Genomic DNA, 10,397 nt, shown 5'->3' with positions numbered 1-10,397 from the left:
CAAAATCTAAATACTGAATCTTATTGCCTCCATTCATTAATATTTTGGAAGTCCTAGTTTAGAAAGCATGTAAAGCTGAGCAGTGTCCCTCATTACAAGATCTCTAACACATATCATGGATGTTTCAGAGGTTAGGTTCATTTTAACTGACCCCTGTACAAGGTTCATGGCACCGGAGTCACATGCCAAATCCCAACTGATTCAAGAAGCTTCACAGATGCAGAACAAGAGGAAAATAGAACCATTGGAGCTACACCTATAAATATGATGTGCGGTGAAAGACTGTTCAGAAGTATTTATTAAATGAAAAATGTTTTTTTCACTTCGACCACTGTATTTCAGTAACAGCCCCCAGAGCTCTCCGTCAACACCCTTTCACACATATAATTGCCATAGGGATGGTACTGAGGACCAGCAAAGGCACCTTTGTCGCAGTAAGAATTTATCCTCATAAGCTTTACAGGAAAAGATAAATTGAGGACATATTTGGACCAGAAGAGTAGTTTTTGCTTGTGAGAATCGCTGTGATCTTTAGCACCCAAGGGACAAAAGAGAAAAGATAAGGACAATCTACAAGTCCCATGAAAAAAGAAAAGCAAAGGACAGTCAACAAGTTTCATGACCTATTCCATGGTGTGCTCAGCCCAGACAGATGACCTAATTTCTGACCTCTCCTCCAAAGGCAGTCAGGTTATTCTGACACTGCTCCTAGTTGCTGTTATTCTCTGAGTCTCTGTTTGCTAAAAGAGAACTGCAGTAATGTTTACAAATTTATGATGACCTCTATTTAAAGACTTTCAGTTAATGAAAACACGATCATAAGTCAAACCCTGTAAATGCTGAGACAAATGTGCTTCATAAAATTTTCTAAAAGTCCAAAGTAATATGGCAAAGAATACAACTGATTTTGTGCTCATTTTTTACATTTTTTTATTAAATTTATTTTTTACACTCCATATTCTATTCCCTGCCCCCCATCCATCCTCCAAACACATCATATCCCACACCTCCTCTCCAACCCACCCCCTCACCGTCTCCACTTGAATGCCCTACCTGACCTCTAAACTCCCTGAGGTCTCCAGTCTCTTGAGGGTTAACTGCATCATCTCTGAATGAACACAGGCCCGGAAGTCCTCTACTGTATTTGTGTTGGGGGCCTCATATCAGCTGGTATATGATGTCTGGTGTTCCAGTGTTTGAGAAATTTCAGGGGTCCAGATTAATTGAGACTGCTGGTCCTCCTTCAGGACTGCCCTTCTCCTTAGCTTCATTCAGCCTTCCCTAAACCAGGGATCAGCTGCTTCTATCCATTGGTTGGTTGCAATTATCTGCATCTGACTCTTTCATCTGCTTGTTGGGTCTTTCTGAGGTCCCTTTTTCTGAGCGCTCCATAGCTTCAGTAGTAGTTTCAGGTCTAGGAACCTCCTCTTGAGCTGGATCCCACTTTGGGCCTGTCACTGGACCTTCTTTTTCTCAAGCTCCTCTCCATTTCCATCCCTGAAATTCTTTCAGACAGCAACAATTATGAGTCAGAGATGTGAATGTGGGATGACAAGGCCATCCCTCACTTCCTGCTGGAAGTGGGCTCTATAAGTTTCCACTTCCTACTATCAGGCCCTCCCTTTAACTTCTGAGACTTTTCTACCTGCCAGGTCTCTGGTGCATTTAGGAGGGTTGGCCCAGCAAGCTCCTAGTTCCTAAGGTTGTCAGTTTTTCACTCTTGATACTTCATTTTATGTCCTTTTGATTTGGAAAACTTATCTATAAATGTTTGTAAATTTTTTAAATAAATTCATTTCTTATACAAAACATCCTGAGGACAGTTTTCATCTCTTTATTCCTTCCATCCCTCCTCAGCCCCTCCTCTCCAGGGGATCCACTTCCCCACCATTTCCCTTCATAAAGGAGTAGGCTTCTAAGAGGCAACAACCAAACAGAACAAAACAAGATACAAAAAGACAGGCAAAAGCCTTGATTTTGATGCTGGAAGGCACTCCAATAGGAAGGAAAGAATCCGAAGATTAGGCAAAGGTTTCAGAGACATACCTCTCTCACTGTTATGACTCCAGTGGTACTACCCTAGTAGCCATAATGTATATGCAGAGGATCTGATGCAAACCCATGCAGGTCTCATGTTTACTGCTTCAGTCTCTGTGAACCCATGTGAGCCCTGATTAAGTGATTCTGTGGGCCATGTTCTCCTGGTGTCCTCTGTCTACCCTGACTCCTAAAATTTCCTTCCATCTCTTCTGCATGTTTCCTGAAGCTCTGCGGGGAGGGACTCAATGGAAAACTTCAATTTAGATGATATCCTCACTAAATATGGGTCTCTGCCTGAACTTGCTCCCAACTACTGCCACAGAAAATTTCTCTAATGACAGGAAAGAACACTGGTCTATGAATATAGAAGAAAAATATCATTAAGAATCATGTCATTGATTTTTTTTGACCCTATTATTTGGTTCTACCCAACTCAAAATTTGTCAATCTTATGTTAATTTTAGTCATACATTATAATACAAGAAGACCTTCCTGTCATATTTATATTCAAATAACAGTTTCAACATTATTTAAAAACAAAACAACAATATAAACAAAACAACGATGGTTGATAAAAAAAAAAAAGCACTTGCATTGTAAGCATGAGGTACTACTGAGTTTAATTCTCAGAACAAAAGAATAGATCTTGGCAAAGTGACATACCCTTGTAACTTCCACCACTGGCATTTGGGAAGGTATAGAAAGAAGGCTACCTCACGCTTGTTGCCCTGCAATCCTAGCACATGTGATGAGTTCTCAACAACCACTGAAATACCTAATCTAAAACACAAAAGGTGAGAACTCTCTGTAAAAGGGCATCCAAGGAAATTTCTTTTGGCCTACATGAACACACACACATACACACACACACACACACACACACACACACACACACACGCATTCACACACACACTCATATGCTCCTATGGTGTATTGGCGTGGCTTTGAAATATTCTCCCAAGCAATGATCAATGATAGGCAAGTATTGAAGAATCATGAAATGAAGTATTAGATCTGAAAAGTTTTAGAAATTGTATTTATATCCTAAGACTTCCATAACAAATACCACAAATTTGATGTCTCAAAAACAATAAAAATTTATAGTCTCATACATGTGAAGGCCACAAGTCCAAATGACAGGTCTGCAGGGTCATTCTCTCTCGTTGAAATGCAGGAGGTCCTATCAATCAATCCACTCTTCCTCCTGCCTTCCAGTGGATTGCAGAATTCCTGGATATTATTTGAACTGCAAATGCCAGCTTAAATCTCTGCCTCTGCCTTCCGATCTTCTCTGTCATACACATCTGTCCCTGGGTGCTTCCTCCTCTTTTTATGATACCAGTCATACTGAATTCAACACTCACCCTTTACAGCATGATTTCATCTTAGCTAATTATTATTCCTGCAAACACCCTATTTTCAAGTGAAGCTATATTCTGAGGTTTCATTTTGTGGCTACAAAACACATGCTAGGTGAGCATTTTGTCTTCTTTTTGCTGGTGGATCACAATTTTATCTTTATAGGAGGCATCAATCAAACTAATATTTTCTAAGAAAACAGATTTAACTTTGTGATTTGGTTTCCACTAAGATAAAATGCAGTTATAAACACATTAGAAACACATTCCTTCACTAATAATCTTAGCACTTTTGGTGTGTGCATGGTATATATGTGTGTGTGTGTGTGTGTGTGTGTGTGTGTGTGTGTGTGTGTGTGCCTGTGAACATGCACACATGTGTGTTTGCAGTATTCAAACACAACCCAAACTTTCATACACAGTAAATATGCACTCTACCACTGAGCTACACTTGCAGCCCAGCAATTATTTTCTTTAAAATTAGTTCCCTAAGAAGTAAATCAGAGTATGATGACACATGCCTTTAGTCCAAGCACTTGGGAGGCAGGTACCTGGTCTACAGAGTCATTTCAAGGAGAGCCAAGGATAGACAGAGAAACCCTGACTTGAAAAAAAAATAACCTCTAGCAAAAAGAAGTAAATCAGGAACTTAGGGGGTTCTATATTAGCTATTTTACATCACCTGAAAATTTCATTGATTACATTGCAACAGTCTCAAGTACTCTTCCCTGAAATGCTTGATACTTATAAAATCTGACTTATGGTCACTTCACTATGTAGAGGAAGTACTGCCATGAAAACTGAGAAAGAGTTGGTTGCTGGGGATTACTACTGAGAAAAGTAATGGCTCTGGTGAAATTCTTTCAGATACAATCTGGATTCCTTAACAGAAAGGAAACAAGCTGTGGCAGTTAACACCTCACTTTCTGTACTAAAAGACATGAATGATATGTACCAGATAGAAGACAATTTCCCAAAAGCCTTGTATGTCTGGATAGCCACAACCATATAATCCACACAAGCTCCCTATGATGCATGACCCTGATAAACTACATTATACAACTTAAAGTTCCAATATGATTTTGAAATACTTTCCACTCCTAATATATCACTGGGGTTCATGAAGCTCTGGAGGAGTGTCATAGAAACTACTGAAAGCTTGTTGAAACTATATGTCAGTGGTATAACATATTACCTCTATGACTTGACTGTCCTATCTATTCTGTTTTAGCTAATCTAAAGTGAACATAAAGTAGAATAAATATTTGGGGTAAAATATAATCATGAAAAGATATATGATATCTTGAGTTATTTTGACATGAAACGTACATGTTCCTAGTGTAGGTTTCAATTCCGAATGAAATTCTTCCTCAGCAAGAACTGTATACCATGAAAAACTCATGTAACTAGAATTTGGTAGCTTGGAATGTATGGGCTTTTCATGTGGGTCTTTGTAGTCAAACATTGTGTCAAAACTTTCTGATGTTTAAATGTATTGTATGCTCACATATATAATATATTATATATGTATTATGAATATTATGTGTAAAGTATATTTGTGTGGTTATGAATGAAGTCATACAATCCATGTCATACTTTACTAAACATTTATTTCTTCAGATTATAAAAAGTAAATGAGAGACAGAGACAGAGAGAGAGAGAGACTAAGAGTCTAGGAGACTGGGTTGAAATAAAAGAAAGGAAGGAAGAATGAAAGGAAAGAGGAGGAACAGAAAACAGGAGAATCAGAGAAGAAATTGGAAAATATGGTAGATAACATTAAAATGAATAAATTAAATGCTATTTTTACAACTTGCTAAGCCTTCACAAACATTGGAAATGTATTTATATGTATTTTGAATATTCCTTAAAAGGAAAATTTAAGTTAGCTTTAATGATTTGAATATAATTAATGTCCCTCCTTCTCAGGCTTCCCATCTTCCTATCAATTCTGCCTCTCCTCTTTAGAATGTTCTCCCATGATCACCAGGCCTGAACTTTGACACAGACTTACTTACAGATTTTCAGACCACAATTCTAATCCTAATCCCCTGGTCCCCTTTCTGAAGAAGCCAGTGCCTCACATGCTGGCAGTAGCATGAACAATAGGTCAATCCCTGCTTTAATGCACAAGTGTTTCTTTCATTAGTGGTCAGTTCATGATGGATTCTTTATTTTTATGTTTAAATAATTACCACTAATTCATTAATTTTTTTATTTATCTCATTAGTTTTAAATCTATTGTATGCTTGTGTGTGCACACTTGTGTTCATGCTTGTGTTTGTTCCTCTGTGTGTGTGTATGTGTGTGTGTATACATACTAGGTTTTTGTACACAGTGCAGATGCTCATAGTGTCCAGAAGACACTGTTTGATCCCCTAGAGTTTAAGTTACAGTTGTTATGAGACGTTCATCCCCAGGGCAGGAAACACAACTCAGATCCTCTGCGAGACCAATATGTGATATTAACAGCTGAGCAATCTCTCTAGCTCATCACCTAATCATATCTATATACTTAATTTTAGAAGATTAATAATGTTTTGTTTGGGTCTTTATTAATTTTGTGGTGTTGTTGTATTAAAGCCTCTATTTACAGAAAAATAACCATTGTCAAGCTGACCTTTTATGTCAGGCCATGCCTGTGGAAGAATACGAAATAGAATTGATATTTGCCCTCACTGCTGTGGACATCCTGCTTCGCCTCGCGGCTCTCCTGCCACAGCTCTGCAGAAATGCTCCGAGTACCCACAGCTCTTTGCCAGATGAGACCAGTGTCTTGGACACTGGCTCTTCTTCTCACTTGGGCCAATTCTAAAGATGTAAAATTTGTTGCGGATGCTCGAGCCTTAATACTTCAAGGTGTAGACTTCTTTTGCTGATGCTGTAGATGTTACAATGGGGCCAAAGGGAAAAACAGTGATTACTGAAGAGTTGAGGAAGTCCCAAAGTAACAAAAGATGGTGTCACTGTTACAAAGTCAATTAATTTAAAGAATAAATTAAAAAATATTGGAACTAAGCTTGTTCAGGATGTTGCCAATATCACAAACGAAGAGGCTGAGGACCGCACCATCACCACCACTGTTCTGGCGGGCTGTATTGCCAAAAAGGACTTTGACAAGATCAGCAAAGGGGCTAATCCAGTGGAAATCCAGAGAAGTGTGATGTTGTTGGCTGTCAATGCTGTAATTGCTGAACTTAAGAAACAATCTAAACTGTGACAACCTTTGAAGAAATTACTCAAGTTGCTACAATTTCTGCAAATGGAGACAAATTAGGAAGTTCATTTCTTTTTTTTTTATTTTAGATATTTTCTTTATTTACATGTGAATTTCTCCATTCCCAGTTTCCCCTCCAAAAAACAAAAAAACAAACAAAAACAAGCCCCTGTTGCCTCCCACTTCCCCATGCCTGCCACCCTGCCCTCTCCCACTTTCTGGCCCTGGCATTCCCCTACACTGGGGCACAGAACCTTCACAGGGCCGAGGTCCTCTCCTCCTATTGATGATCGATTTTGCAATCCTCTACTATACACATGCTGCTTGAACAATCAGACCCCTCTATTTCTGATGCAATGAAAAAGGTTGAAAGAAAGAGTGTCATCACAGTGAAGGATGGAAAACCCATGAATGATGAGCTAGAAATTACTGAAAGCATGAAATTTGATAGAGGATATATTTCCCTATATTCTATTAATACATCAAAAGGTCAAAAGTGTGAATTCCAAGATGCCTATGTTTTGTTGAGTGAAAAGAAAACTTCTTGTGTTCAGTCCATTGTACCTGCTCTTGAGATTGCTAATGCTCATCAGAAGCCCTTGGTCATAATCGTTGAAGATGTTGATGGAGAAGCTTTAAGCACACTGGTTTTAACAAGCTAAAAGTTGGTCTTCAGGTTGTAGCAGTCAAAGATCCAGGGTTTGGTGATAATAGGAAGAACCAGCTTAAAGATATGACTATTGCTACTGGTGGTGCAATGTTTGGAGAAGAAGCATTGAATCTAAATCTTGAAGATGTTCAAGCTCATGAATTAGGAGAAGTTCAAGAGGTCATGGTCACCAAAGATAATGACATGCTTTTGAAAGGAAAGAGGTGACAAAGCTCACACTGTAAAAAACGTATTCAAGAAGTCACTGAGCAGCTAGACATCACAACTAGTGAATATGAAAAGGAAAAGCTCAACGAGCCACTTGCTAAACTTTCAGAGGGAGAGGGACACTAGAGAAGTGACATTGAAGTGAATGAAAAGAAAGGCAGAGTTACAGATGTTCTCAGTGCTACAAGAGCAGCTGTTGAAGAAGGCATTGTTCTAGGACAGGGCTGCACACTGCTTTGGTACATTCCAGCCTTGGATTCATTAAAGCCTGGTAGTGAAGATCAGAAAATAGGTAGAAAAAGTATTAAAAGAGCACTTAAAATTCTTACAATGATGATTGTTAAGAAAGCAGGTATTGAAGGATCCTTTATAATTGAAAAATTCTGCAGAGTTCCTCGGAAGCTGGTTATGATGCCATGCTTAGAGATTTTGTGAAAATGGTGGAAAAGGCAATCATTGATCCAACAAATTTTGTAATAACTGCTTCATTGGATGCTGCTGGGGTGGCCTCCTTGCTAACTACAGCTCAAACTGTAGGGACAGAAATTCCTAAAGAAGAGAAGGACCCTGCAATGGGTGCAATGGATGGAATGGTGGGTGTTAAGGCATATGGCATCTTCTGACTTCTCGAATAATGCTTTGCCCTGATCAATGAACTGTGAACTGGACGCTATGAGCATTGTCACATTTGTGACAATGAACTTGAGGTAGATTCCTCACTGATAACTTCAGAGAAGTCACCTAAAGAAAATGACTGAAGAGAAGGCTGGCTGATCACTGTAACTATCAGTTACTAGTTTCCTTCAACAATATGTAATGGATTACTGCTGTCATTGTCCATGTCTACAGATAATTTATGTCATATTTTTGAATAAAGACATTTGTACATTCCTGATGATGCACACCAAGAACCATATGCCAGTGTCTTGCTTTCAGCTTAAATCACTTAGATATCTCTACTGTTCTGTTAGCATCAGGACTGTAGCACTGTGTCACCACATGAGAGTTCAGGAGCAGCCTTTCTGTGGAGGGTGGGAATGACTGTGTACAAATTAAAGAAGTATCCAATTTGATGACAACATTTGTGTAATAAAATATTGTTTAAAGTTAAAAAATAGAATTGATATTTGAAGGCTAAAACATTATTTTACTTTAGTGAAAAAATTCTTTTGTTTATAATCTCAACCTAGCCTTTCACTGGTTAAAAAAAATTACATGATATCAATCCTACCATCCAACCTCTTCTCTTTACTGTTTTATGCAAGCCTGAATACTATCTATTACTCTTCAATAGGTCCCATTTGGTATCATTCTGTTTGTGTTGCCTTGGATCCTTTATTCCTACTTACGTTTTATTCTCCCAGTAATGTTTAGGAAGAAGTGACAATCTGTTAGCCAATTAGTATCAGACTTTTGTTTCTTTATTTGTTTGTGTTTTAACATCTTTATAAGAGAAGAAGTACTTTCCTTTATTAAATTGTATATCAGGAAACAGGGGGCATAATAGCAAGAACATTATTTTCTATAAGAATTAAAGGCCCAGTATGTCCTTCTGGGCCCTCATTAAGTGAGAGTATAAAATGGTCTCTGAAATGAGCACTGGCTATGTGCTGTTAGTCCTATCATCCTCTTACCCTGTCATCTCTCATTACCCAACAGGAGATGGAAAGTGACTCTGAACGGCAAGATGAGTGTAACAATATTGTATTTATGGATGAACATACTCCACAAATTGAAACTGGCATGATTTTTGTACAGTGCTGAACTAAGGGCATCGTTGTTCACCTCTGGTCTATCCAAAGTTCAAATGAACCATGACTTATAAGCTATTTGATTGCCAGACACTAAAATGTATGTACTGTGATAAAACATGGAACTGTCCTTAGTCAGTGTTGGATTGCACATGGTCATAAAACAATGTCCTGGATCAGGCTAGATGAAATCCCCTCATTGTGTGGTCAGCCATGAAACTATATACACACAAACTACAACTGATACAGCAAAATATACATATATTTATCTACATATATATCCAAAATGTATTTATAAATATAAATATACATATATGGAGCTGTCATGCACTACTGTACCTTTTTATTTATTATTGTAGGTAAAACAACCCATATTGTTATATGAGATGATCATATATTTGTAAGTCATCTTTTAAATTCTTAACTTAAAAATCAGCATTCAAATCATATTATTTTTGCTTTAGCATCCATATTTGTTTTAGGCTTCTCAGCCCCTATAAGGTGGTTGTGTTTGGGAATGAGATCTATAATAGCATTGGAAATGATACATCAATAAATAGTGAGTCATTTAGAGAGGGCTATTTTCTGTTTTGTCTTTAAACTCTAGCCACTGCTGCTTTTTTAAAAAGACAGTTATTCACAAGTCTCCTTCCTAAAGTCCTGAGAAAACATTCTATTTCATGTTAACAATATAGATCATATGCATGTGTGAACTAGATAGATTACTATTATTTACTATTTTAACACAGCCAAAACCCTAGCATTTCAACCCAATAATTAGAAACAAAACAAAAAAGCCAATAATTATAATTTTATTGAGAAAATTAATAAGATTATATTTTATCTATTTCTGGACCTACTAGGCATTCTTTGAAAGTTTGAGGTATTTTCTCCACGTGTTCATTCAGAAAATATTTACTTATACTTTCCTGGAACAATCTGTACCAAATACTTCAGGCAAAGGAAAGGTCAACATGGCCTGAATGTTCACAGTACATTTGAGACAACAACCAATGTAAATAACTTATTTAAATTTCATGCAACACTACATGAGCAAGAGCTACAGATACTGCTGAAGAGAGTATTCACATGGGGAAGGCCTTAAACAAGATAGCAACAAAAGTAGTCATTTCTGAGACTTCATTAAAATTGCA

At 37.7% G+C, this 10,397-nt stretch overlaps 1 pseudogene; it reads left to right on the top strand.

The window, feature by feature from the left end:
• The first annotated feature begins 6,130 nt into the window (after positions 1–6,130).
• LOC116067809 lies at positions 6,131–9,256 on the top strand (annotated as a pseudogene).
• The last annotated feature ends 1,141 nt before the right edge of the window (positions 9,257–10,397 follow it).

Source organism: Mastomys coucha, unplaced genomic scaffold (assembly GCF_008632895.1).
Source record: "Mastomys coucha isolate ucsf_1 unplaced genomic scaffold, UCSF_Mcou_1 pScaffold22, whole genome shotgun sequence".
In the NCBI taxonomy this organism is placed as follows: Eukaryota; Metazoa; Chordata; class Mammalia; order Rodentia; family Muridae; genus Mastomys; species Mastomys coucha.
Note: the sequence above shows the minus strand (reverse complement) of the source record. Positions and strands in the feature narration are given on the sequence as shown.